This window comes from Rhineura floridana, chromosome 3 (genome assembly GCF_030035675.1).
Source record: "Rhineura floridana isolate rRhiFlo1 chromosome 3, rRhiFlo1.hap2, whole genome shotgun sequence".
Lineage (NCBI taxonomy): Eukaryota > Metazoa > Chordata > Lepidosauria > Squamata > Rhineuridae > Rhineura > Rhineura floridana.
In genome coordinates this window covers 9,772,798-9,800,727 of record NC_084482.1, presented here as the reverse complement: position 1 = coordinate 9,800,727, position 27,930 = coordinate 9,772,798, and the positions used below count along the sequence as shown (strand labels likewise).

Sequence of the window (27,930 nt, the reverse complement as noted above, 5' to 3'; positions counted from 1 at the left end):
AAGAGCACTGGGCCCAGGACTGAGCCCTGCAGTACCATGCTTGTTACCTCCCCCCACTTTGAGAAGGAACCATAGATAAGCAGTCTTTGAGTACAATTGTGTAGCCAACTGTGGATCCATCTGATAGCTGTTCCATCCAGCCCACGTTCAACTAGCTTGCTAATCAGAATATCATGGGGCACTTTGTCAAAAGCTTTGCTGGAGTCAAGATATATTATGTCCACATCATTCCCACAATCTAACAGGAAGGTTAGCCAATCAAAAAATGAGATAAGATCAGTTTAGCAGGATTTGTTCTTCATAAATCCATGTTGGGTTCTAGTAATCACTGCATTGTTTTCAAGATGCTTACAGATCTGCTCCAGAATCTGCTCCAGAATTTTCCCAGGGATTGATGTCAGGCTGACTGGTCTGTAGTTCCCAGGTTCTTCCTTTTTTGAAGATAGGGACAACATTAGCTCTCTTCCAGTCATCCGGCACTTCACCCATCCTCCACAATTTCACAAAGATAGTAGACAGCAATTCTGAGAGTTCTTTAGCCAGTTCCTTCAGTACTCTAGGATACAGTTCATTAGGCCCTGGAGATTAAAGTGATTAGGTATTCCTTGACCATTTGTCTATCAATCTCAAGCTGCAATCCTGCCCCTTCAACTTCACACTTCCCAGAAGGGTCATAGACCCTCTTTTAGGAAAAGACTGAGCCAAAGTAGGAATTGAGCACTTCTGCCTTTTCTTTGTCATCTGTTATCATTTTGCCATCCTCATTGAGTAGCTGTACCACCATTTCTTTTCTCTATCTTTTACTATGTATGTACCTGAAGAAAGCTGTTTTGTTGCTTTTAGCATCTCTTGCTAACATCATCTCATTCTCAACTTTGGCCTTCCTAACGCCACCCCTGCAATTCCATGCTATCTATCTGTACTCTTCCTTTGTGACCTGGCCTTCCTTCCACTTCCTGTATGTGTCCTTTTTTGTTTTCAGGTCATCTCTAAGCTTTCTGTGAAGCCATATTGGCTTCTTCTGCTATCTTCCTCCTTTTTTCCTTGACGGAATTGCCATTGTGCCTTTAGAATTTCCTCTTTTAGAAACTTCCACCCATTTTGTACTCCTTTTCTCATTAGGGTCTCTTGCCAGAACCTTACTTACCATTGTTCTGAGTATTAAAATCAGCCTTCCTGAAGTCCAGGATATGCATATAGCTACTCTCAGCTTTTGCTTTCTTTAAAATCAAGAATTCTATTATAGCGTGGTCATTTCCCCCCAGAGTTTCCATAACTGCCACTTCATCCATAAAGTCATCTCTTGGTTAGAAGCAAGTCAAGGATAGCTGATCTCTTGTTAATTTCTGGACTTTCTGTAGGAGAAAGTTATCTCTAACACAAGTCAGAAATTTTTTGGAGGGGTCGTGTTTGGCAGAATTTGTCTCCCAACAGGTATCGGAGTAATTGAAGTCCCCCATTGCTACTGCTTCATGCCTCCTTGAAACATTGGCAATTTGCTTTGCAAAAGTTTAATCTTTGTCTTCTCCTTGATTGGGTGCTCAGTAGTAGACTCCAACCACTATATTCCTTTTATTCCTTGCCCCATTAATTTTAATCCAGATACTCTCGGTGGAACTATCAAGCTCATCCTCCTGTATTTCTGTGCAGGGATATATCTTTTTAACATATAGCGTGACTCTGACTCCCTTTCTATTCCTTCTGTTCTATTTGAACAAGTTATTTCCTTCAATCGCTGTATTCCAGTCATGGGAGTCATCCCACCAAGTTTCAGTTATACCTGTTCCCCCCTCCCCCAACCAATGCACTATTTATTGATATTTTTATTATTGTTTTAAATGATGTTTTTATTGGTTTTTAATTTTTATTGTGTCTCTGTATGTTGTAAGCCGCCTTGATATAATTCTATGAAAAGTGTGCCATATAAATACTTTAATAAATAAAAGTTTTAACTCTTTCCTCAGAGTAGTTTAGGCTCCATGGCCATTTTGTTTGCTCTTTTCTGAACCTTTTCCAGCTCTACAATATCCTTTTTGAAGTGCAGCTCAATATGGGACTGTAATACTACACAAACGCTGCATATCCACCATACATTGAAAGCACAGGACTTCCCCCAAAGAATCTTGGGAACTGGAGTTTACCCCTCACAGAGCTACAATTCCCAGCACCCTTAAGAAATGACAGCTCCCAGGATTCTTTGGGGAAAGTCATGTGCAGTGCGTATGCACAGATTCATACCTGGGAATAATTATTGAAACTTCTGAGTAGGGAGAAAATGTGATTAAGAGAGCATTGTTAGCAAAGAAGACATGCATCAACCATATTTATTCACTTCGCAGGCAGCTGCTTAAAATAACATCTCCTCAACCTCACTATCTTATAATAAGCTTGCCATAACAAACTGGCTCACAGTGAGCTAGCTTACAATACACTTGCCAAGCCCAGCGCTAGAGTTTAGGCAGGCAGGCTTACACCCTGGCTGTAATAATCCCCATACCCACTTCCTTGAGTGTTATCCCCAATTAATTCATTGGGACTTCCTTCAGAGTCAACATGCGGAGACTCCAGCTGTAAATGATTCCCTACCAAGTCTTTTGCTTGCACACACACCCCCAAGGCACTGGTATTCTTGTGACTGCTTTTCCCCACAGAGCTCCCTTGGGGGTGGGGGTTGCCCTGTGGGAATCCTCACCTCCCCCCCCCAAAAAAGCAGGGTGAGAGAAAGCAAGGATAGTAGTCCAACAGGAGACCTGGTCATGGGGTGGCTCATCTTTTGGGTACAGCCAGCCCTGGATCTAAGCCCCCTTTATTGCTCTCCCCCTCCCAGCTCAATCCTTTGTGGCTGTTTGCTTCCCTCCTTCCTCAATTGCAAATGAATTTCAGCCTTGAAGGCCAAATTCCTGCATATCAGATTGCGGGATGTGAGACAGAAAATTATCTCCTTGCATACAGACAAACTCCTCCCCTCCACCCCGCCCCTGCCTGGTGCAGCTCCTGCCTGCTGCTACTGGTTGCTACTTTTCCTCTCTCAAGATGGAATAGAGAAGTTGTTGTAGTCTAGAAGGCCCAGGTTGGTGAAGGCTGATCTACAGAATCCCATCCACAAGTACTTGGGAGTGAGTTCCACTGGTCACAGAGGGTCTTACTTTTGATTAAACATGCCTGGGATTAGGCTGTAAAATGTCTACATTTCATTCCAACCTCCAGAAAGTTGAGAAAGTGGTTGCTGCAGAAGTGGGCCAACTTGGTGCTCTCCAGATCTGTTTTGTTTTCATTTCATTTGTAGTTATTTTAAATTAATCTTTTAAACAAAATGTCATAAGACGTCTGAATGCAAAGCAAATAAATGATAAGTACTATTTCACTTCTATGATGGACTGCCTTTCAAGTCGATTCCGCCTCATGGCGACCCTATGAAGACGGTTTTCATGGTAAGCGGTATTCAGAAATGGTTTACCATTGCCTTCCTCTGAGGCTGAGAGGCAGTGACTGGCCCAAGTGAGCTTCATGGCTGTGTTACTATACAAAAAGCAAATGTGGATAAATTGACAGTTATATTGATGTGAAATAAAGCTATTAATTTTCATAACTTTATCACACTGACTTCTTACTTTGATCTTTTTTTTGCTTTCCCCCCCCCCCGCTTATATAATTCTGAATTTTTATTTCATTTATATCCTACCTTTCTTCCAAGGAGCTCAAGGTGGCATACCTAGTTCTCCCCCTCCCCATTTTATCCTCACAATAACCCTATGCGGTAGGTAAGGCTGGGAGACAGTGACTGGGCCAAGGTCACCCTGTGAGCTTCATAGCCAGGTGCGGATTTGAACCCTGGTTGCCCAGGTGCTAGTCCAACAGTCTAACCACTACCCCACACTGGCTCTCAATGTTCTTGTACTCCATCCCTCAGCCACCCCAGCCTGCATGGAGATAGTTGGCTATCTTGCCTTGGATTACTGAATATTTTGCAAAACCCAATGGCTGAAGGTTTGGATATTGTTGGGATTTCACCACTGCTCCTACTCTGCAGTATTTCACAGGTGAAAAGGGGACAGTCTTGGGTATTCATTACATCCCCTATTCCCACACCAAGGATTCCTTCAATGTAGCTCAATGGCAGAGCATCTGCCTTGCATGCAGAAGAACAACCCAGGTTCCATCCCTGGCATCTCCAGATAGGGCTGGGAGAAACTCCCTGTCTGAAACCCTGGAGAGCTGCTGCCGGTCAGTGTTGACAATACTGAGTTAGATGAACCAATGGTCTGATTCAATATAATGCAGTTTCCTAGATTCCTAGCTGAACTGCCCCCTTTCTCCACAATTAAAGATTGCTGAATGGCACCTACTTTATGCTATATCCATTTACTCTGGTAAGGCTGCATCCTGCTCTGCTTTAGAAGTATAGAATACAGTTCTGGGTTTTGTTTAACAATATTCCAGAAAAAGTGTAATTGTCACAACATATGTTGCCCTTCTATCTATCTTTCTACATTGAGGAAGGCTGTAACTCATTCGTACAGCATCTGCTTTGCAGAAAATCAGTGTAGATGATGATGATGATGATGATCTTTATTTATACCCCGCCATTTTTCCAAAACTGGAACTCATGGTGGCTTCCAGATAAAAAATACATATAATTAAAAACATATAAAGTCTACATTAAAATAAGATTAAACTATTTCCAATATTAAAACCATACACACATATAGCTAAAAAAGTTCAAACTAGTTTAAAAATGATATAATAGACATTAGCAATGCAGCACCCTTCACGCCCTATCCTTAGCCTTCAATTCCAAAGGCTTGTTGGAATAGGAAGGTCTTTGCTTGTCGGCGGAAGGACTGCAAAGAGGGGGTCATTCTTACCTCCCTAGGAAGGGAATTCCAAAGCCTAGGGGCAGCCACCGAGAAGGCCCTCTCACGTGTCCCCACTAGTCGTACTTGAGAAGATGAGGGTATTGAGAGAAGGGCCTCTCCTGAGGATCTCAGGGTCCGGGCAGGCTCATACAGGGAGATACGGTCTGATAAATAGCCTGGACCTAAGCCATATAGGGCTTTATAGGTCAACACCAGCACTTTGAATTAGTACCATGCTAGGTGGACCAATGGTCTCAGTATAAATCAACTTCTTATGCTCCTGTGTTCCTACATCTAAATAAGTAGATTGATAGATCTATCTAAATAGATGGTTTAGTTTTGGCATTTATGTACTGCCTAATTAATCATGTCCTCTGGGCAGTTCTTAAATTAAAATCAATAATAAAATACAAATCTGATCAACAATCATCAGATCATCCTAGTCCCACTTACCTGGGAGTAAGCCCCATTGAATTAAATTGGACTTACTTCTGAGTAGGCATAGTTAGGATTTGCACTGTAATGTTAAAATTATATTCCTGTTGTATGGACTAAAGACAGGACAATAAGAATGGTTTTTACGTGCCCTTATAGTAGCTAAGAGACATATACTTCAAGCGTGGAAGGATAAATACGCACCTATTATGCAATGGTCTGGAGACCTTTATGACCTTGCCACATTGGAAAGTACTTTCTATGAACACCAGCTTCCCTTGGATACCTATTTGGACATTTGGATGGCATATATTAATCATATCTAAACTAAGATGGATAAATTGATGTTTAATGTGAATTAATGGTTTGGTGGGGGCCCTTCCTTGTTTTTTTTTTCTCTTTTGGTTTTTGATCGTGCCTTGAGCTGGAAATTTATTGCACATTTGCTAAAAAATAAACCTCACTGAACTCACCAGGAGACTTAGTTTCAAGTAAATGTGCAGGGTATCTGGTTGCATGTGCCCCTGTAAGGTGCATTCCATGCACACACACACACACTAGGTTCAGAATGCACCTATGTTCCCCTATCCACCCATCCTGCTGAAGAGATGAAATTTCTGGAGGCTTAGAGAGAAGGTCTGAAATCTTAACTATGGCATGTGTGTGCAAACTACTTTTAAAAGGGGGGGACATTTCTTTCCCCAAACGCTAAATTTCTGTTTCATTTGTCCAGTGTTTCAGAAGGGGGGTTACTCATCATAAGTACTTACTGTGGGCATAGATGCAGTATAGTCATTTATCACAGCAGGAAGTTTGTTGCTACCTTCTTTTTCTCCTGGCAGAATCTCTGTGCTTTTTGTTAATCACCTGCATGACAGGCAGAAATTAAAGGAACATGGTCTCTTTCAAAATGGAGGTGAGAAAACTCTACCTATTGAATTTCTGCCTGCTTTGCAGCTGTAAGGAGAAAAGAGGGGGCAGGAAGCCCTAACTATTAGTGGTGTAAAACTGGTGGTATATGGTGTGCTGTTTCATAACCGACACCACTTATGTGGCCACTTTTGTGTCCTGGCACCACAGTGTTTAATCCTGCTCATCATCACTGTGTTATTTACTCACATAAGCAGTTACACATAATCAAATCATAATCAGCATTTGATTGGATTAACACCCTCAAAATAATTTAATTAATATTGTGCCCCCACAACAGTGACAATGGTAGCCGGATTAGTCTGTTACAGCAAAAACAGCAGCATTTTCTTGATTATTGTGCGATTCAAACTTCCTTACCAATGCCGTAAGTCCCAATATTATAACTGATGAAGTATACGGCACATTATCTTTGTGCTCACAACAGCCCTGCAACATAGGTCCTAGATGCTTCCATTCTACTATTGGTAAACAGAGCATCTTTCCAAGCAGCTGAAAATGGAAATGGACTGACTTCAAGTCGATTCTGACTTATGGCGACCCTATGAATAGGGTTTTCATAGTAAGTAGTATTCAGAGGGGGTTTACCATTGCCGTCCTCTGAGGCTGAGAGGCAGTGACTGGCCCCAGGTCACCCAGTGAGCTACATGTCTGTGTGGAGATTCAAACCCTGGTCTCCCAGGTCATAGTCCAACACCTTAACCACTATACCACAAGCAGCTATATGATTATTATTTTTTAAAACACAATAGACTGACTGATTAGTTTGTTTATTTTTATTATATCCCACCTTTTGGATCAAAAAGTTCCCCAAGATGCCTCACTACAATAAAAACAATGTAAAACTGCTGTTAACAATTTACAAGCTAAACCTATAAAGGAATCAATTGGAGCAAAAGGTAAGATCCTCAAAACAGCATCCAAATCATTCATTCAAGAGATGTTGAAACAAAAGATAGAAACTGGCGGGGAGGGAGGGGATTTCCTCAGTAGTTAACTCCCATATTTTGTTGCTAGGACAATGTGGCAGCACAGGATAGCACAACACCTACTTCACTTTATTGATTTATTTTTCAGTCATATATTGCTTAATACCATCATTTTGACTGTTCCACATAGGTGGCACAACTTTTTGTAGAGGAGGATGTTGAAATCTTTAGAGGCTGAGGATCCCTTTACTATATATACCACAGGTTATTCTTGTTTTGTTTTTTTAAAAAGATGTTTAATACAATACAGATAAGATAGAAAACAAAAAATAACAACAGTGCATCTGGAAAGAGACGATACAGTTTATGGGTCATCTATCTTTTATCTTTGTCTATTATCAAAGGGGTAAATGAGTGTCTCACAAGTCTCACAGTAAGCCAAACAAACAAGCAAGCAAGCAGAACAGAACAGAACAAAATAGACATTTGCAGTGTTGAACAACCAGCTGCAAGTTGAAGAGGGCCCTAGGCAGCCTTGGGTTCCCAGATGTTCCTGGACTACAACTCCCATCTTCCTTAGCCAGTTTAGCCAATGGTCAGGAATGATGAGAGTTGTAGTCCAGGAATATCTGGGGACCTGAGGTTGAAGAACGCTGCACTTAAGCAAAGCGTCCTCTGGTGGGTCGTCCTTCATTAATGCGTCTTGGCGGGCAGCAGTGCTTCCAGCAGCATCAAGCACCTGGATCTAGCCACTGTTTTAAGTTTCCACAGTACCCATGATGCAGCATCACTCTGGGGCATTGTGGGAAGTTAAAACAGCAGCTCGACCTTTCCACTCAGTGAGCACCAGAAAAAGTGTGATGTGTGGCCCAGTGCCTGTATTAGTGGTGGCCCTGTGAGGGAACTGGGGTCTTACCAGATGCCAAAGGCTGGCTGGTGCTGGTCCTGCTTTAAAGGCTATCCCCACAGTAGTGCCTCCCCTCATTTCATGGACTTTCCCTTTCTTTTTTCTTTCTTCCCCTTTCTTACTTCAGAAGAAAGCCCCACTGTTTGTGGTGGGTTTTATTCCAAGAAGGGTCTATGAAAGAGTGCATTCTTTTTATGGATGTGAAGTGAGGGCTGTGAATTACATCACAGATTTATTTTGTTTTGTTTTATTTAACAAGATTTATATGCTACTTAATCAACAAAAACCTCTATGTGGTATAAAATATTCATAATAAAACCAAACTTTTAAAAACAAGTATATATAAAATGTATCAAAACATAGATAAAACCAGCAGTATAACAACCAAATATTCATAATTTTAAGAATCCCCTTGATGTAAAAAAGAAGAGAGCCTGGCCAGCTATCATCCTCATTTTAATTTTATACAATTACAGTGCAAAGTACAGTGATTAGTACAGTACATATAAAGACAGACATTTACAATGCAACACAGAAGCATGTTTACTTGGAAGTAATCTTATTCAGTTCAGTAGGTTGGCTCCCAAGGGAGTTTGCATAGGATTGCAGCCATGCAGAGCAGTCCTATGTAAGTTTACTGCAGAAATAATTTCCCCTGTATTCAGTGGGGATCATTCCCAATCCCAAGAAAGTGTCCTAAACACACTAGCAAATAAATCTGTGAAACTTACACCTGGGTAAACATGCTTCATGCATCTGATGGGGTGGATTGTTGTCCCAGAAAGATAATCCCATAATACATTTAAGTCTTTAAGGTGGCACAAGACTTTGCTGCTTTGGCTACAACAGTTTTAACATGGTTATTCCTCTAGAAAATGCTTAGGATTGTGTTGTAATAATCGCAACCCTGATCATGGAATCCCCAAAAACTGTAGTTAGATAATCTTCAGCCTCAGAAAAACCCATTTTAACTAGAAATGATTGTTTGCTATCACACTGCTGAATTAATTAATTCTCTAAATAATCTAATAATAATCTTAATAATCTTAATTAATCCTACATCATTCCTTTATTGGCGGTCACTTGTGGCCGAGTAAGATTGTCTTCCAAGATAAGGTCTTTAACAGTGGGTCCGTAAGTGACTGTGGAGGCCAATTTTGGATCCACACAGCCTCCCACAGTGAGGACATCGGTTTCCAGATGGAAGATGGTCACGATGAGGATTGGCTTGACGTGCCTTCCGCTTAGCTCGTTTGTCCTTTTGCCCTGTACTCGTGCTTCTTCAAAGTCCATAGCACCTTTGATAATGGCCGACCTCCAATTGGGACGCCCATGGGCCAAGGCTTCCCAGTTCTCGATGCTTATGTTACATTTTTTTAGATTAGCTTTGAGAACATCTTTAAACCTCTTTTGCTGTCCACCGATATTCCATTTTCCATCCTTAAGTTGGGAGTAAAGTAGCTGCTTTGGAAGACGGTGATCAGGCATTCGAACAACATGGCCAGTCCAGCGAAGTTGATGTTGGAGGATCATTGTTTCAACACTGGTGGTCTTTGCTTCTTCCAATACGCTAACATTAGTCCATCTGTCTTCCCAAGTAATTTGCAGAATTTTCCGGAGGCAGCGTTGGTTGAATCTTTCAAGAAGCTGGGAGTGGCATTTATAGATGGTCCATGTTTCACAGGCGTACAGTAAGGTCAGTAGTACAATGGCTTTGTAAATAAGCATTTTGGTCTCCCTGTGAATATCCCAATCCTTGAACACTCTACGCTTCATTCAGGAGAATGCGGCATTCGCAGAGCTCAGACGATGCTGAATTTCAGCATCAATGTCAGCTTTTACAGTGAATTAATTAATTCTCTAAATAATCTAATAATAATCTTAATAATCTTAATTAATCCTATGTATTCTCTTGCTTTAACTGTTAGTTCATATGAATTCCTGAAAGGTAAGTTTCATCATTTCTGCTACCCAGGGTAGAGGAAATGGATCATGACAATTTCATCTTTGATAAGGGCAGTGCTAGTGGAAAAAAAGCTGCCTTTGGGGTAGGAAAACAAAGATAAGAAGCAGTCTGGCTCTCTCCTTTTTTCTGCAGCAAGGCACACATATACACCATTTATATCCCATCCCATGAGGAGCGTATATAGCAATATGATGGACTTGTGGGAAGATCACACAAATGGGGGAGGAGGGGGACTGATGCAGAACAACATAAGAAGAACCCTGCTGGATCAGGCCGATGGCCCAACTAGTCCAGCATCCGCACAGTGGCCAAGCACATGTCTGATGGGAAGCCTGCAAGCCAGACCTGAGCACAAGAGCAGTCTCCCCTCACCTACGATTCTCAGAAGCTGGTGTTGAGAGCCTTATTGCCTTCGACAAAGGCTGTACGAGTCCCTCAGGCCGCAGGCTGCCCAGTTCTGAGTTAGAAGGTCAGGCTAGGACTGGGGTTTCTTTCCCCATCTTCCTTCTGGCAAGGCAGTGTTGCATAGCAGCTAGTGTTGGACTAGGACCTGAGACACGAGGGTTCAAGCCCTCAAACAACCTTGAAGCTCTGTGGGTGACCTTAGGCCAGTCACTCGCTCTCAGCCTAACCCTACCTCACAGGGTTGTTGTGAGGATAAAATGGGTAGGAACCATGCCTGCTGCCCATTACAGTTACTTAGAAGTTGGTTGGGACGTTCCAAAGTTGACATTGTTGTGAAGCATTTGTGTGTAACATTCCAAGTTGCTCTCATTCTGAAGGGGGGTGGCCCAACTGGCAGACTTGCCGTCCCCATTTCTAGAAATTTCAAAATCAAATGAAACAGCTCCTTGCCTCCAACTGAGCAGGTTATCTGCTTTTGCTGATGGGTCAAATTTTAAAATTGGTTGGATTTTGATATACACAGATTCCAAATCTGAGAAATTCCACAGAGATTTGACATTTGAAAATAAACAGAGCACATATGCATGTGCACACACACATACATGACATTTAGTGCATGACTAGAGGCAGCAAGATCAGCCTGACTTGATCCTGGCTAGACTGATAGGATTTTAATTTGCTAGAACGAGGAGGACATCACAAGGAGATCCACTTTTGCCCATTAAAGAGCTCACATTCTAAAAAGTGTTATGCACATTTCACACAGAGTTGCACACAACCTTTATTATTTTTGTTGTATTTATTAATATTAGTATTTATATCCTACCTTTCCTGCAACGAGTTCATGGTGACATACATGGTTCTCCCCTCCCCATTTTTTCCTTACAACAACCCTGTGAGGTAGGTTAGGGTGAGAGATGTTGACTCGCCCAAGGTCACCCAGTGACTTTCATGGCTCAATGAGGATTTGAACCTTGGTCTCCCAGGTCCTAGTCCGACAGTCTAACTACTACACACCCCAGTGGCACACATCCTTGCTAAGGACATTCTTCACCTTTAATAAGCATCACCAGTGAGGCTCAGTAATGAGTGAGATGATGCATTATCAACTAGCCTTCCAAGATTTGCTGGGGAAAGCATGGGGGAGATCTCACTCATTATTTGGGGTCATGTGCTCTTTTGTTGGCTGAAGTCTCTTCACATGCTGAGGAAGAAAAGAAACCCCAGAGATGATTGGATTTGGGCTGGGCGTGAGTCATCTTTGCCTGGATTGTGATAGCATTTACACAAAGGATGAGTGATAAAGGTTGAGTCACTCTATGGAGAGTCTTAGGTGCCACCCTTGGCCAATAACTTAAGTAATGATCTATCAACACAAAGCTCAGGAAATCCCCAAGGAATCTGCCCATCCCACCCGCTCCTCCTAAATAATGACTTCTCCCAGGGTTTGAAGGGGAGGGAGGTCTAGACTAGGATAAATCTTTCTAAGCATTGTGGAAATAAATGGCAGTTTGAGTATAATGTGTCTTTATTGGTGCAATGCCAATGTCTCCCAGGTTCTTGGTCAGAAAAACCACACCGAAATCTAGTACATTTCTTGGCTATTGGAGGCGAGAAACTCACAAGACACACAGGAAAGCCATGCTTCAGACCCAAACTTGTACCTTGCACCACATAGGAAGGGGCAGGTGAAAGGGGATCTGTGGTCTGACACCTTCTTCCCCTCACCACCACCACCAAATTGGAACTACTGAGATGTGTTAGTGGAGCATAGGTGACAGAAACAAATTCGCAGACCAAAGGTTTTGCAAGACTGACAGTTTGGCTAAAACAATATTTCTCAGCATGTAAACATTATTTGTTGTTTGTTTCTTGCCTATCTTCTGTGAGAAGTGGCGTGCATGGAATGCCCAGAGGGTTTCCCATCTGAATGCTGCCTCGGCCTGGACTTGCTTAGTTTCAGCAAGGGTGGTGGATCATGGTATTCAGAAAGGGTGTTTTCCCAAGGATAAGGCTATCAGTGACTACTAGCCACCATGACTATATTGTACCTCCACTGGCAGAGGCAGTATGCCTTTTATGCCCGTTAATGGGAATCGCATGTGAGAAGAGTACTGTTGCTCTCATGCCCTGCTTGCAAGCATCCCAGAGACAACTGATTGGCCACTCTGACAACAGGATGTCATACTAGATGGGCCTTTGGCCTGAGCCAGCAGGACTCTTCTTAAGTTCCCATGTGCCTTCAGACCAGGTCTAGGCTGTGCTGTCTCTAAACTCTACCTTTTGGGACAATCCCACTGTAGTGCCAACTGCATGTTGAGATTTTCTGAGGCAACAATATATGTTCCACTCCTGCCGGAGGGAAACACTAGAGGGAAATAGATAACAAGGTTGATTTTAGCAGGAGGATTGCCCCTTCTCTCTGTTGCACCTAAGAGTTTTGATGGCATGCCTTGAGCTTCAATGGACCACTCCAAAAATTATTATTTATTTGACTGACTGATTTGCTAGTCACTTGTTACCCAATGGTCTCCAAGTGACTTAAAAATTGGTAAAAACAAAAATAAATACATCATACCATAAAAACAAAACAATAAAATACCCCCCACCCCATACAGCCACAGGAAACTTTGGCAACACACTAATAACAGAACAACATCACCTCAGTCTATCCAAAGCCTGGGAGGGAAAGGTAAATCTTTACTTGGCAGTGAAAAGACGTCTGTGAAGGTACCAGGTGGGCCTCTCTGGGGAGTGTATTCCACAGATGGGGAGCCACAACTGAAAAGGATCCCAGCACTTGAAACAACTATGATAACAACAACAACACTACAGGTCTCCCTCTCCCTCCCTCCCTCCCTCCCTCTCTCTCTCTCTCTCTCTCTCTCGATCTCCCTCTCTCTCTCACACACACACACACACACACACGCACACACATATACACACACACACACACACACACACAGAGAGAGAGAGAGAGAGAGAGTTGTCTCTTTGAGAACACAGCACCTGGTTTTGGGAGCCACTGTGGTGTAGTGTTAGAGCGTTGGACTAAGACTTAGGAGGCCTGAGTGGGTTCAAATCCCCACTCAGCCATGATGCTCACTGGGTGACCTTGGGCCTGTTACCAACTCTCAGCCTAACCTACCTCATTTTCAGCTCCTTGGAGGAAAGGTGGGATATAAATGCAATATCACAAATGAATTCAATTAAGAAGGCCACTTAGATGGCAGGGTAGTCCACCTCCCACTGATCAATCCCAAAGAGCAAGTTGCTCCAATCATCCCTTCCTCCACACATCTCAAGGGTCACCCAATGCTTGACAGCCTCTATGAGAGCCATGTGATGCTGCTGATCCCTGTTTATCTTTCCTCCAAGAAGCTCAATGTGACATACATGGTTCTCCCACCCACATTTTATCCTCACAACAACCCTGTGAGATAGCTTAGGCTGAGTTAGGGCACCCAATGAGTTCCATAGCCATAGTGGAGATTTGAACCCATGTCTCCCGAGTCTCCCAAGACCTAGTCTGACATTCTAATCACTCCACCACACTGGTTCTCTTCTATGTATATTTGACAAAATAAAACGACCCCAGAGATGTGGGAGGAAATAGTTGATTTGCGCTCTGTTATGGCAGGATGGTAGCTTTTCATCCCCCAGGTGAAATGGGGTGGATGGAGGGCTCATTTGACATAATGTTTGGTTTGAGCACATTCACTGTAACAGCAATTCGGTTCATAGATTCAAGAATGGTGCAGCACCTTGGACAAACATTGATGACAACAAGAACAAAGGTCCCACAGCTGAGTTTGTATGTTGCAGAAGGTGGTGTTATGGGACACTTTGCAATGAAAGACACACTTTCCACTCCTGTGCCTCAAACAGAGAGAAGTGTCCAAATGAATGTTTCCCTCTCCCCCTCCCCAAAAAAATCCAAGATCAACTACGGCTCCCCATGAAAACATGATGAGAAACTTCCTGAGAGCAGGCTTGGCTCAGCCTCTGGTATCTGAGACCACTCTCCTGTCTGTATTGACGACAGGGTTGTGGGATTGAATGAGCTGAAATAGCTCTTCTCACATGCACTATGCCAGGGTTGGGGAACCTGTGGCCCTCCAGATGCTGTTGGACTCCAATTCCCATCATGCCCTAGACATGCATGGACAGTGGTCAGAGATGACAGGAGTTGTAGTCCAACACAACCATGACAGCCCCCATTGCTACTTTTATGTGGAAAAAAAGGTAAAGGTGTCCCCGCACTTATAGTGCGAGTCGTTTCCAACTCTTAGGGTGACATCTTGCAACGTTTACTAGGCAGACCTTATATATGGGGTGGGATTGCCAGTTCCTTCTCCGGCCTTTCTTTACCCCCCAGCATATGCCGGGTACTCATTTTACCGACCACGGATGGATGGAAGGCTGAGTGGACCTCAACCCCTTTTACCGGAGATTCAACTTCCTCCTTCCATTGGAATCAAACTCCGGCCGTGAGCAGAGCTTCGGCTGAGTTACCGCTGCTTACCACTCTGCGCCACGGAGGATGTGAAGGTGCCTGCAAACAGACCCACTCCAAATGCAGAGATACATGGCCCTCCAGATGTTGCTGGCCTACAGCTCCCTTCATTCTTCACCCTTGGCCATACTGGTTGGGGGGTGATGGGGGTTATTTATTATAATTTATTTATTAGATTTATATCCTGCCCTTTCTCCCAGTAGGAGCCCAAGGTGGCAGTTGGAGACTAAAAGCATCCAGAGGACCCCAGGTTTCCCACCCCTGTCATGTACGGTGGTCTGCAGTCCGAGGAAGGCATCAGAAACATGACATTATATAGAAAGGGTCTGGGAGGCCACCAGGCATGGCTTGGTGGATCACAGGCTTGGCAGCCTTGGCCTAACATACTGGGCAAAAAGAGTATTTGTGTAACTTGATGGGGTCCCTTCAAGAGAAAGTAGCAGCAGAGACCTTTGGAATGGAGCAACTCCGCCACCTCACCCTTTGGCCTTAGGTTCATTTCCCTGTCCATTGAAAGTTGATTATGGAGTGTCTTTGCAAGTCAACCTTGGCTCCAGGCTTCTGAAACAACTCCGGGAAGATGCTGATGATGGGTGTGGGGGAATGTTGAGATAGTTGGTGGCAGGACACTTAATCTTCCCATCACAAAGCCTCTCTGTCTATTGAACTTTCATTCAAATGCAGAGATTTCCTCTCCCTCCCAACCCCCTATGGGCCAAAGATTTCCTGCCTCTTCTCTTCTCCTGAGACTCTTCCCAAAAACTATTGATATGCAGGAATCTTCACCACCCCCAACCCTTGCTGTAAGCCACCATCAGCCATCAGAATGTGAAGGTGGATCTTGACCAGGATCACTCACTGTTTAACCACTTCACTTCTGGGCCAAATCTCCTATTACTTTTTGTTTTTTAAAAACTCTCATTTTCACTCAGATTTGTTCCTCAGTAAGCACATCTTGTTTCATTGCTATGGGTTTCATTCAAAGGGTGTGCAAGGGGAGGAGGTGTTTTTTAATTAAATAGTTTTAATTTAAGGTGATAAAATGACAGTACAAACAAGGAGCAAGATTCAACCTTTTTAAAGTCCCATAGTACTCAGTTGAGAGATATTTATTAGCAAATGCTTAAAAGTACATAACTGGGGCCCGACTGAGTCCCAAGTTCCAGTTAAATACAATTCACTAAAATGCACCTTAAGATTGCTCAAATTGGGTCTGTGATTTCCCCAATCAACTTTCTTTTTTCTTTTTCTGCTTTATTTTAATATATATGAAATGTATCAGTCTCGCCTATTTCACTCTGTCCCCTAATATGCTTAGGAAACACCTTCTCTACTAATTCCTAGGAGGAAGACAGAGAGAGACATGAGAAAACCTGTATTTATTATCAAACGTATGTATTATCAAACATATGTTTTATGCATTTATTATTACCTCTGTATATGGACAATTCATTCTAGATGTCATTTATGAAACATGTTAAACCAAATTACTGAGGGGAATATACATCAAAACACTTTAGATGTCTCTGGAGACATGTTATGAGCCACTTTGAACTTTTTTTTTAATAATGGAAGGGTGCGATATAAAAACCATTAACAAATAATAAATGTTTGTTCCCCCCTTTATAATTCTTTACACAAGTTAAAATAATTAAAATATTCTCAATGTGCATATTATTTAGGCTGCAATCCTGTGCCCACTTTCCTGGGAATAAGCCCCATTGAACTGTGTGACTTACTCCTGAGTAGACATGAATAGGATCATGCCGCTAATGTATTTTGCAAGCTGCTCTGAGCTCTGAAGGAAGGCAACCAAATTAAACCAAATTAAATGGAATGAATTAATGAATAAAATGCAGATTAAAAAATCGCTAGCCCACACCTGTGCAATGTGTAACAATCTACCCAAATATTCCTGGCCTGGGAAACTTCAGTTGTCACTCTAATGCTGATTCCCAATGGATACTCGCAGACTACTGGATCATTCAGCTGCAACTAAATCTGCTGAAGCGATAACTGGTGGTGGGGTCACTTACTTCCAGGGACAGTATGAGCAGGAAACTAACATGGTTTTCAGTGTGCATATTATATTGTTTAGGCTTCAATGCTATGTTCAGTTTCTGGCTAAATCCATTGAACTCAAAATGACTTATTTCTGAGTGGACATTTACAGGATTGCACCAATAATAAATTTACTAGGGAGGACAGCAACAATGACACTGAACATTTTCTTATTCAAAAACAATATCTTGTGACCCTCACAATACTCCTGAAAAGTATTATTTACTTCCATATTTGGACTGTAAACCACTCTGGTTTCTTCTGAAGAAATGCAAAATATATTCTTTTTGTTTGTTTTTACAATGAAGAATACTGCAGCATGTCCTCAATACACCCACTGACATCAACTGGATTTAACTTACTCTACTACTTTCTAATTATGGGATGTGTATAATGGTGAGAATTCTGGATGAGGACTGGGGAGACCAGGGTTCAAACTTCCACTCAGTCATGAAATTGCCTAGGTAAGCTATGGACAGTCATTATCTCTCAGCCTAAGCTACCTCACAGGGATGTTGTGAGCGTACCCCTTCAACATTGGCCATGCTGCCTGGGGCTGTTGGACCTGGAGTCCAACAGCATCAGGAAGGCCACTGGTTTAGCATGTGTTCAATGAGATTGATCAACTGTGGATAGATAATGCCCTATGTGTATTTTCGCTATGACGGTAAATAAATTCTGGACATCTAGGGAAAAACCCAAGGGAAAGTATGCCACGTCTCTGTAAACACAAATTTCATTTGAGGTGCTGCTTGCTTGAGATTCAAGACAAGTCCCTATTTCTGGCCCAAACACTGCAATCCAATGCACACTTACTTGGGAGTAAGTCCTATTGGATCCCAAAAGGCTAATTTCTAATTGCTTAAGGTCAGGCTAAAGCCCTTAAAAGTAGGTAGTGTACTCCATTCAAGTAATACTGAAAAGCTTTCAATTCATTGCAAATGGAGTAACAAATATTCTTTTTAAAATATCTGGATCCTTCTCATTTCTAATTTGATGTTTGAGTTTCAGGCAAATTTTTCAGCTGTAGTCAGTTGTGTGGCTTCCCCCCTTCCCAGATTGTACCCAAACATGAGTTTCAGTCCAGCCCCTCTAGACCCCTCCAAAGGGTTTTTAAGATGACAGACAGACAGACAGACAGACAGACAGATGATAGATAGATAGATAGATAGATAGATAGATTTTTCTGTTTTTCCCAAATATTCCCAGGCAAGAAATATATTTGCATAAGGCATTTTCATGGGCCAGATTCAAAGTGTTGGTTCTTACCTATAAAGCCCTTAACGGCATCGGACCGCAATACCTGGCGGAACGCCTCTCCCGCTATGTACCTACCCGGTCGCTGCGCTCGACGTCGAAGGCCCTTCTCTGTGTCCCAACGCATAAGGAGGCACGGAGAACGACAACTAGAGCTAGTACCTTCTCGGTGGTGGCCCCCAAACTATGGAACGCCCTCCCTGACGAGATACGCCTGGCGCCTTCTCTGTTATCTTTCCGGCGCCAGGTAAAGACCTACCTATTTGCCCAGGCATTTTAAAAAAATTTTAAAAATTTAAAATTGAATCTAAATTTGAAAATTTTTAATTATGTTTTATTGTGTACTGTATTGTATTTGCATCCGCTTGTATTTTAATCTGTTTTATTATGCTGTACACCGCCCTGGGAGCTTATTGCTATAGGGCGGTCTAAAAATGTAATAAAATAAATAAATAAATAAATAACACATCCAGTCCAAGCTTGTGCATGTTTACTCAGAAGCAAGCCCCACTGCCCTCAATCCAGATAAAATTTGTCATGTTGTGACTCCAGTTGAAAGCAATAAAGGTAAAGGTGAAGGTGTCCCCGCACTTGTAGTGTGAGTCATTTCTGACTCTTAGGGTGACGTCTTGAGACGTTTACTAGGCAGACCGTATATATGGGGTGGGATTGCCAGTTCCTTCTCCGGCCTTTCTTTACCCCCCAGTGTATGCCAGGTACTCATTTTACCGACCACGGATGGATGGAAGACTGAGTGGACCTCGACCCCTTTTACCGGAGATTTGACTTCCTCCTTCCGTTGGAATCGAACTCCGGCCATGAGCAGAGCTTCGGCTGCGTTACCGCTGCTTAAATTGGGATTAACAGTTACTTCACTCATTGCTTTAATGTCACTTTGGGCAAAAGAGGACATGACACTAAATGTGTCATTAGCTGCTGCGTCAGTTTTGAAAGGGCATAAGAAGAGGCCTGCTGGATCAGACCAAGGGCCCATCCAGCCCAGCATTCTGTTTCCATAGGGGCCACCTGAGTGCCTATGGAAAGTTCATGAGCAGTATCTGAGAGCGACAACACTTTCCCCACGTTGATTCTGAGCAAGATGCTGGAGGTAGTATACAGCCATCAGAGCCAGCAGCCATTGGTGATAGCCTTAACCTCCATTAATTTATCTTATGCTCTTTTAAAGCCATCCAAGTCTGTGGTCATCACCACATCATGTGGGAGCAAATTCCATATTTCACAATGTGCTGTGTGAAGAAGTACTTCCTTTTGACTGACCAGAATCTTCGAACACTCAGCTTCTTTGGATGGCCTCAAGTTGTAGTATTATGAGAGAGGGAGAAAAACTTATCTCTACTCTTTTCCCACACCACACATAATCCTGTACTGCTCTTATCATATCCCTTCCTCATCTTTTTTTCTAAAAAGCACCAAATGTTTGAAAAAGTCATAGGAGATGAAGTGTACACATGCATACATGCACTCTTTAACCTCTTCCTCTCTCCCCAATCTCAACAAAATCATCTCCCTCTCTTCCACCCCTGAAGGTTTCTATTGGTGTCAAATTGTAGCTGGATTGGGGCTTCATTCTACGTTCCTCTGAGCTAACTCCCAAATACATGTGCCTAGAACTGCAGACTAAATATGCCTTGGAAATTTTCATACACTGTTCCTGTACACATAAGACTTGCACTCACATGGAAGACAATCTACATATTTTAAAATGTTGGGTTTGCATTCAGATTGCACAGGCAGAAAATGCAAAATGGGAACACACTCACAGACACAAAACACAGAGGCCATGTATTGCTTGGCTCTTCTACCAGATGAGGAATAACAACAAGTGCTCAATCCACCAAGAAGTACTTCTGCATAAGACCCACTGAAACCAAAGAGGAGCTGAGCATGCTCTTGCACAGCTTCTGCTCGTTTCAATCGGGTTTGCGCAAGAGATCACCCAGCACATTGGGCTTCAATTCAAAGAAGTTTTGCGCAATTTTGTTTGGCGTCCCAATACACCAGTTAATGCTGAATTGAATGGAAGGGAGGAAAGATTGGGTAGGTGGGGGGCTTACGAAGAGCATGACCCACACAATACTTGACTCAAATCTCCTCTCAATGGTGCTCGCAAGCAAGGCAACCAGACACTCAAGACAGCAATTTGGAGATGAGGAGCACTGGCCAACCTCACAGGGCAGTTGTAAGGCTAAGAGAGAATGCTCAGTGTGCTACATTACATTATAAACATCAAGCATTTATATAAATCCCCAAACTTTCAAAAAAAGAAAAATATCCATTAGGTTGGATCCAACCCACGATGGTTGCACTAAGGTTAATTGTGATTAATTTAAGTCTTATTGATTTCAATGGGATGACACAACTAATTTAACTTGGATCCAACCTGTTACATTTACATGAAACTTCATGCTGGCTTCTCTACAGCTCATTGCCTGTCCTTTCCTATATATACCCAGCTGAGGATTTATTCCTACAGCAGGGGAACCCGCGGCTGTCTTGATGTTGCTGGACTACCACTCACATCATGCCTGGCCACTGGCCATGCTGGTTTGGGGCTGATGTGAGTTGGGAGTCCTAACAATATCTGGAGGACCACAGGCTGCATAAACAGAGCTATAGTTTCCAGATCGAGGGAAGTAATAGTCCCACTATATTCTGCATTGGTCAGGCCTCATCTGGAATACTGCGTTCAGTTCTGGGCGCCTCATTTTAAGAAAGATATAGACAAGTTAGAGCGGGTTCAGAAGAGGGCGACGAGGATGATAGCCAGTATGGAGAACAAGTCTTATTAGGAAAGGTTGAAGGAACTTGGCATGGTCAGTCTGGTGAAGAGAAGGCTGAGGGGTGATATGATTGCACTCTTTAAGTACCTGAAGGGCTGTCACATAGAGGAGGGTACAGATTTGTTCTCTGCTGCCCCAGAGGGTAGGATTAGGTCTAATGGTTTTAAGTTGCAGGAGCGTAGATTCAGATTGGACATTAGAAGGAACTTCTTGACAGTAAGGGCAGTTCGGCAATGGAACCGACTGCCTAGGGAGGTGGTGGGATCCCCTTCGCTGGATGTCTTCAAGCAGAGGCTGGACAGCTATCTGCGGGAGATGCTCTAGCTGTGGATTTCCTGCTGTGAGCAGGGGGTTGGACTCGATGGCCTACAAGGCCCCTTCCAACTCTATGATTCTATGATTCCCCATTCCTGGACTACAGGAAGAACAGGGGTCAGCAGCTTTGGCCAGTCGCTCCCCAACCCTCTCTGTTCTGGTCATGCTTCTCATCCAGGGCTTAATGTGAAATTCAGGATTGCAGTGCAAAAACCTCCCTAGGGGCCTCACCTCTACTGACCTGGCAACCCTCTCTTATATAGATTTGGGATGACTGTGCACAATGGGGCTAACTCACAGGTAAATTGGGATAGGATTGCAGCCTTGATGTTGCAGAACTAAATCGAGGCACTGGATATTTTCTAGAAGTTTTCAGTGGGAATAATTTTTTGCTGTGGTTAGGGAGAAAATGGATGCCTTTTGTTCATCTAGCCCTCTGTCTCACCAGCACCCCATCACAGTTGCAAATGTCAGCCCTCTCCATGGGGCTGCAAATAAAGGGTCCCAGGTCAGGTAGTGATCCCCCTAATCATTAAAGACAAGGTTGTCTTGGTGGATTTCTTTAGGAAAAAAGAGTCAGGGACCTCAGGTGCAGAAGCCCATGCAAGCAATGGCTCTCCAGTCACCATCCAGAGCTCTGTATGCAGGATAGCACCAAAATGCAATGGGGTTCCAGGTTTACTTTGGACCCCACAGGTCAAGTATCCTTCAGTTCCAGAGACCCATACAGCAGAACTGAAGCCTCCCAAATTCCATATCGCACAGTAAGAAACGTGTCAGCAGAATATAAACCATTCCCATTGCCTGGAATCTTAAGGATGCTACATCACACTCTCTAGAGCCCTATGAGCAAAGATTAAGCAGTGGCAAGGAACAAGATTGTGCTCCTACTCAAATGTCAATGTACTGTCTTCAAGTCGATTCTGACTTATGGTGACCTATGAATAGGGTTTTCATGAGGCTGAGGGGCAGTGACTGGCCCAAGGTCACCCAGCGAGCTTCATGGCTATGTGGGGATTCGAACCCTGGTCTCCCAGGTCATAGTCCAACACCTTAACCACTTACACCACACTGGATGGTTACTCAAAAGTTAGTTGCCCCCCTCATTCTGTGGAGCTAACTAGTATATATCTAGGCATTGGACTGCAGCCTTGGTTTGCAAACAAAGTCAGAGGTGACTTTGGGAAAAAACTAGGTTAAGGGATCATGGTTTTTGGTATACACATTAAATACAAATACACTGTGAATGAAAGCCAGGGGAGTGAATGGAGCAGCAGGAGATATTTGGAAAGAGTGCCTACTACACACACACAGACATATACCCAGGTACCTTTGGCGTCTTCCTTAAGAAAAGTTGTCTAGTTGGGTTTTTTTCGCGGGTAGGCTCCAGAATGGTTCAGATGCTTTTGTTATGTTCAGATTCAGTTTTGCTGAAGTCATGGAGCAAAAGAGGCTAACCATGAACAGAATATCCTGTCTGAAGAAGTGGTCTGTGCACATTCTGAACGCTTGCTAACCTTACCCAATGCAACAGGGCTGATGTTTAATTGATCCCTCCTCCCCACAATTGAAAAGGGCTTCTTACATCCAAGATGCTTTAAAAAAAATTATCTACTTAACATTCCTTGACAAATGCTTCTTAAATCTATTTTGTATTCTTATGAATTATAAGCATATCAATCAGTCCAAGGATGGGAGGCCTTTACGTGGATTCTGTACTACTAAATCCTGAACTGTAGGGAGCATCTTTGTTATCCTGTGACACTTTAAACACTTAACAAATCTGGCATTTGCTTTCATAGCTAAGAGCCTATTTCATCAGATGCATGAAACAGATGGAGCTTGAAGATGAAATATACATGTATACACATCATATACATTGTTACTGATCATGTGAAGTCTATGTTGTTGGCTTTTTAGATGCACACATAATACATTATTGATCATGTGAGGCCTGTAGATTGTTGGCGTTATAGATGTGTAAACATACATTGTTATGGATCATGTGGAGTCTGTGTGATGTTGGCCTTTCAGATGCATAAACATATCCATTGATATTGATTGTGTGGAGTCTGATATTGTTGGCCTTTTAAAAATTGTGATTTTATGTGTTTGTGAAACCACCTTGAGAAGGAAAAAGTGTGTGTGTGTGTGTGTGTGTGTGAAGAATGGGACAAAACTTCCATAATAAAATAAAATAAAATGTGCACATAAGATTCTAAAAGTGGGTAGGGGAGAGAGGACTGTTTTGCACGTGGAAGATTAAAATGGGAATGACTGGTCCAAAAAAAAAAAAAAAAGGATCAGCCCCACCAGTTTGAATTAACTCATACTAGTAGAGAAGTTTTCCTTCAAATTTTCCTCTCCTCTACCCCATACTTTGGCATTTTAATTGATTCAAAATGATTGGATTTAGGAATGGTCACCTCAGCTGCTGTCAAACAAAGGGATTCCTCCTGCCCCAGGGAGAAAGGAAGACTGGCCCATTGGAATGGGATGGGCGGGCATCTGCATGCCTAAGACTCTCCTCTATTACCCACCTTCCTGGATGGGGGCTGGAGGGGATGGTTTGGCCCATTGTCTGTAGCAATGGATTGAGCTATCTGCCCTCCATCAACCCCTTGATTGTTTCACCTCCCTACCCCACCCCAACCACCCCTTAATCCACTCATCAAGCAAGGGCTTGGTCAGGGGAGGGGAAGGTGGGAGGGGAAGGCCCCCCAGCTCTTGAACTTGATTGGAGGAAGAAAGCCAATGGAGGGAAGTTGCGAGCCAATGACACCCTCGAAGCCACAGGCTTTATAAAGGACGGCCCACGACGGGACAGCCATCCCTGGACACCAGGAGGAGGGGGAGAGCAAGAGAGAGAGACCACGGCCACCATGGGAGCTGCAACTGCTGGTAAGCATCGCGGGTCGCTTTCCAAGGAAAACGGGGTTTAGGCTCTGGGTGTTGCTTGACTCTTCCAGAGAGAGGATGGATTGGATCTTGGGGAGGGCCACGTGGAGATCTCCTGATCTGCCCGGGAGGTTTAAATTCTTGAGATTCTTGGAGGCTTTTGGCGTTGTCTTGGGGGGAAGATCTGGAGGAGCGGCCGGGCTTTTGAAAAAAAGATCTTCCGATCGCAGGACACGTGAGGCCTTCCAGGTTGCCTATCTTGACCTTCCAAAACTATTTATGGGAGCTGGCGGGAGCGTGGAAGCGGAAATTGGTACCCTAGAGAGTTTGCAGGGTGGGGGTTCAGGAGAACAGGGGATGACACCTCGGGGGAGCACAGCCGCTCTAAGACCGACAACCCTGCCTCAAGATCATCCCATCTATACCGATGTCTTTGAGGAGGGGAGAGGATGAAGATCCGAAAGGGAGGAATGGAGGGTGCGGGGGGATCGGGAGGTGGTTTGGGAGACGAGGAGCTGATAGGCGTAGATGTTGGGTTTGGGGAAGCCATGGAGTCCGCCGGGCTATTGACCGAAATCGAGGGGCCACGTGGTTGGGGGGGTCAGAAACCAGCTTGGGGTGGGAAAGTTTTGGGGTCCGGTGGACGGAAAGAGAAAGGGAAGCTCCCACGTGGATAGCCAAGAACATTGGGGGGTCTGGCATCCTCATGAACCCGCAGGTGGGGGGCTCCTGCGGCATTTCACGTTGAGGCGGGGAGCGGGATTCTGGGGCCACGAGGGTGAGGTCCGAGAAGGCTTGTTTCCGCTGCCTGGACGCCACCAATACGATGGCACTGCCTTGTGATTTTAAACTCTTGAGAAAGTGCTTCATTGTATTGGCAACGCCTTGGTCAGATTTTGTCTCCAGTGCGGGAAGGGAGCCGAACCTTTGCCTTGATCGCGGATCTTTGGGCCCGTCGTGTGAAAGGGGCTTTTCCTCTTCAGTTCCTTTTTGCTCTTTTCGTCAAACTCTTAACCAGGTACGCTGATGTATCCGCCCTCCATTAAGCCTGCAAGCACTAGGGGGCGCCGCGCGAACCGTTGCAGCGCCTCTAATGGTAGCGACCGTAGTAGCAGTTTCTAGTCTTGTATTTTAATAGGTGTGTTTCTTATTTGAAGCTCGCGCGTTTTTATCTTGAGACCCATATTTAGCAAGAGCTTTTTGGCTAGTGATGGGTGTTTTTTAAAAATTGTGTTTAGGTCAATGGACTTTTTTCCCGCGCTCCCAACAAGGTGTCCGCCGGATGAGCGCTGAGCTCTAGCCATGGATCGTCTGTTTGCGCCCCCGATCGGGGCAGCCAATTTAGCCGGTCTGGGGAGGTGCCCGGGAATCTGGCCGAGCTTCATCCCTTGCAGTTTTAAAAGATGTGAATGCGCCCTGTTCCCCGCTTAATCGCCCTGGAAAGCTTGGCATGAAAAGGAAGGGGCCTTCTGAACCCCACGCAGACAGTGGCACTTTCTTGTTATCAAGAGAGTCAATTAAGTGCTATATTGTTTGTGTGGGGTTCAGGCCTGACTGAGCAACAAGCCCGGGACGGTTTCTCTGTGGTGGACTCTTCAGCTTAATGAAATAGTAAGAACCAGCCTTGGGCTTTTTGGTGTTCCGGAAGGTTTTGAGTTACTTCCTTGAGCCCAGCTTCCTTGCATCTTTTTGTACTTTTGGATTTGAAATGTAGGGAGCAGAGGGTAGAAAATGTGTGGATTCTTATCTGCTCTTCCATCCTGTGCCAAATCTTCTAATGCTGTTCCTCTGTTTCTTCCCCCCCCCAGGGTAAATTACAAGCAAAGCCTACCTGGAAATTAAGCCCCAAGCCTGCTTGGAAGAGATTACATCGGACCGGAATTGGTTTTTTAAAAAAGTTATGTATGTTAGCAATATTGACAATACTTTGCAGAGTAATGTGAGCAAAAACAGAGGCTGGGGCTGCTCCAAGCCAAGGTGCTTAACCACATCTTCCTTGTAGATCTTCAAGTCAACCACCACTCTGACTGAACCTTGCCCAGACACTGGCACTTTCTGTTGTGTGCATCTAACCAGGAAAGTGCTTCATTGTTTGGGTGAGGTTCTGGCTCAGGTTTACTCTTCAAAAAATTAAATTACAACCTGGAAAATACCTATCCATGTGTGTGTATATTACACTTGTGTATGTGTATGTTTTCCTCTTTGCCAGCATACTTTTAACCAGAGCGTGGAAGTTATTTTTTTTGAACTACAACTCCCATCAGCACAATCCAGTGGCTATGCTGGCAGGGGCTGATGGGAGTTGTAGTTTAAAAAATAACTTTTCCAAGCCCTGCTTTTAACTTCCTGCTAAGGAGATGCTCATTTCTCCTGGAGGTGACTTCACCACAAGAGCACTTCTGTGTTCTTTGCTCTGTCCTAAGTGCTCCGTGATGAAGTTGCTTCTTGGAAGGACATGCAAACTTCCCAACATTTTAAAGACAGGGCAGACAGTCTTTTTTTTTTCTGGCCAGATGCTGCTCAAACATTAGCACTCTACTGTGTAGCAATGAGGTAAGTGCTACATTGTTTGGGTAGTTTCCAGCCAGGATTCTCAACAAGCGGTTTTCAAAGACTTCTACAGTGTGGACAGTTGGGTTTTCTTAAAAATGAGTTCCACTTGCATTGCAGAGAACCCTACGATGTTCTAAACCTCTTCAACAATCCTCAATCCCAGAATTCTAAGATTTCCTAACTTCTTTGTTTGTGGCAATACTGTCACAATGATGAATTTTGGAGAACTCAAAAGCATGGTCACTTGTGGTGTTGCTATACACAATTCTACATGCAAAGTAAAGGAATAAATGCATTGCCTTGAAATTGCATCTGTACTAAATGCTGTAGTCTTTTAATCTTGTTGGAATTGTTGCAAAAATAAAGTGATGCTACATGATTTGACTTGCATTTCCCAACACTTAAGAGCCTGGTCTAGGCTATACCACTTCAAACTGGGTGAAAATTTGTTGCATTGGATTGAATACTCTATATACTCTATGCATAGAAAACTAGATATTTCCAGAAATTACTTTTGGGCACAGATTTACATTTAAAGTACAATCATTTCTGAACAAAAAGGTTCAACTATTACACAATATATGAATTGGGTATGGCACTTACTAACCCATGGTGTGTGGGTACTCATTAAGGTGGCTTCTGTCTCACTAACTTTCAGCCATCTGATCTGGTAAAATCTTTCCTAGTCTCCCCTCAAAAAAACTTTGTTCTCTTAGGTGTTTTATATACACATTCAACACTTACCCATTTTTGTTAAAAGTCCACAAAACTTAAGGCCCATAACAATATGTTTTCCCTTTTTTACTATGGTGTCACAGGATTGCACAAAGCCTTATATATTGTATCTTTACCAATTCATTACTAGCTGGGGATGAGTCATGCCCACTCAAAGGTGGATCTTTGACAATCTGTTGTTGCATTGTGTTGCTGGACTTTATAGTCTTGCTGGGGTGGGGAGTGGTCTGCCCCAGTGAGATAAGCCTAATAAAAGTTTATACCAATAGATCAATTCACCCTTTCCCAAAAACCTTGGTGCCCTCCTGATCTTGGGACTATTACCCATTACCAAATTGGAGAAGGCTCCACTAGACTAGGGTTCAA

The 27,930-nt window shown here is 43.5% G+C and overlaps 1 protein-coding gene across 1 annotated transcript in view; it reads left to right on the top strand.

The window, feature by feature from the left end:
• The first annotated feature begins 846 nt into the window (after positions 1 to 846).
• LOC133379310 (RNA-binding protein 3-like) overlaps positions 847 to 27,930 on the top strand; it is a 158,988-nt gene continuing 131,904 nt past the window's right edge. Inside the window, exon 1 of the mRNA XM_061614329.1 lies at positions 847 to 852. The gene's annotated coding sequence lies outside the window, so the exon portion shown is untranslated. The remainder of the gene's footprint in view (positions 853 to 27,930) is intronic.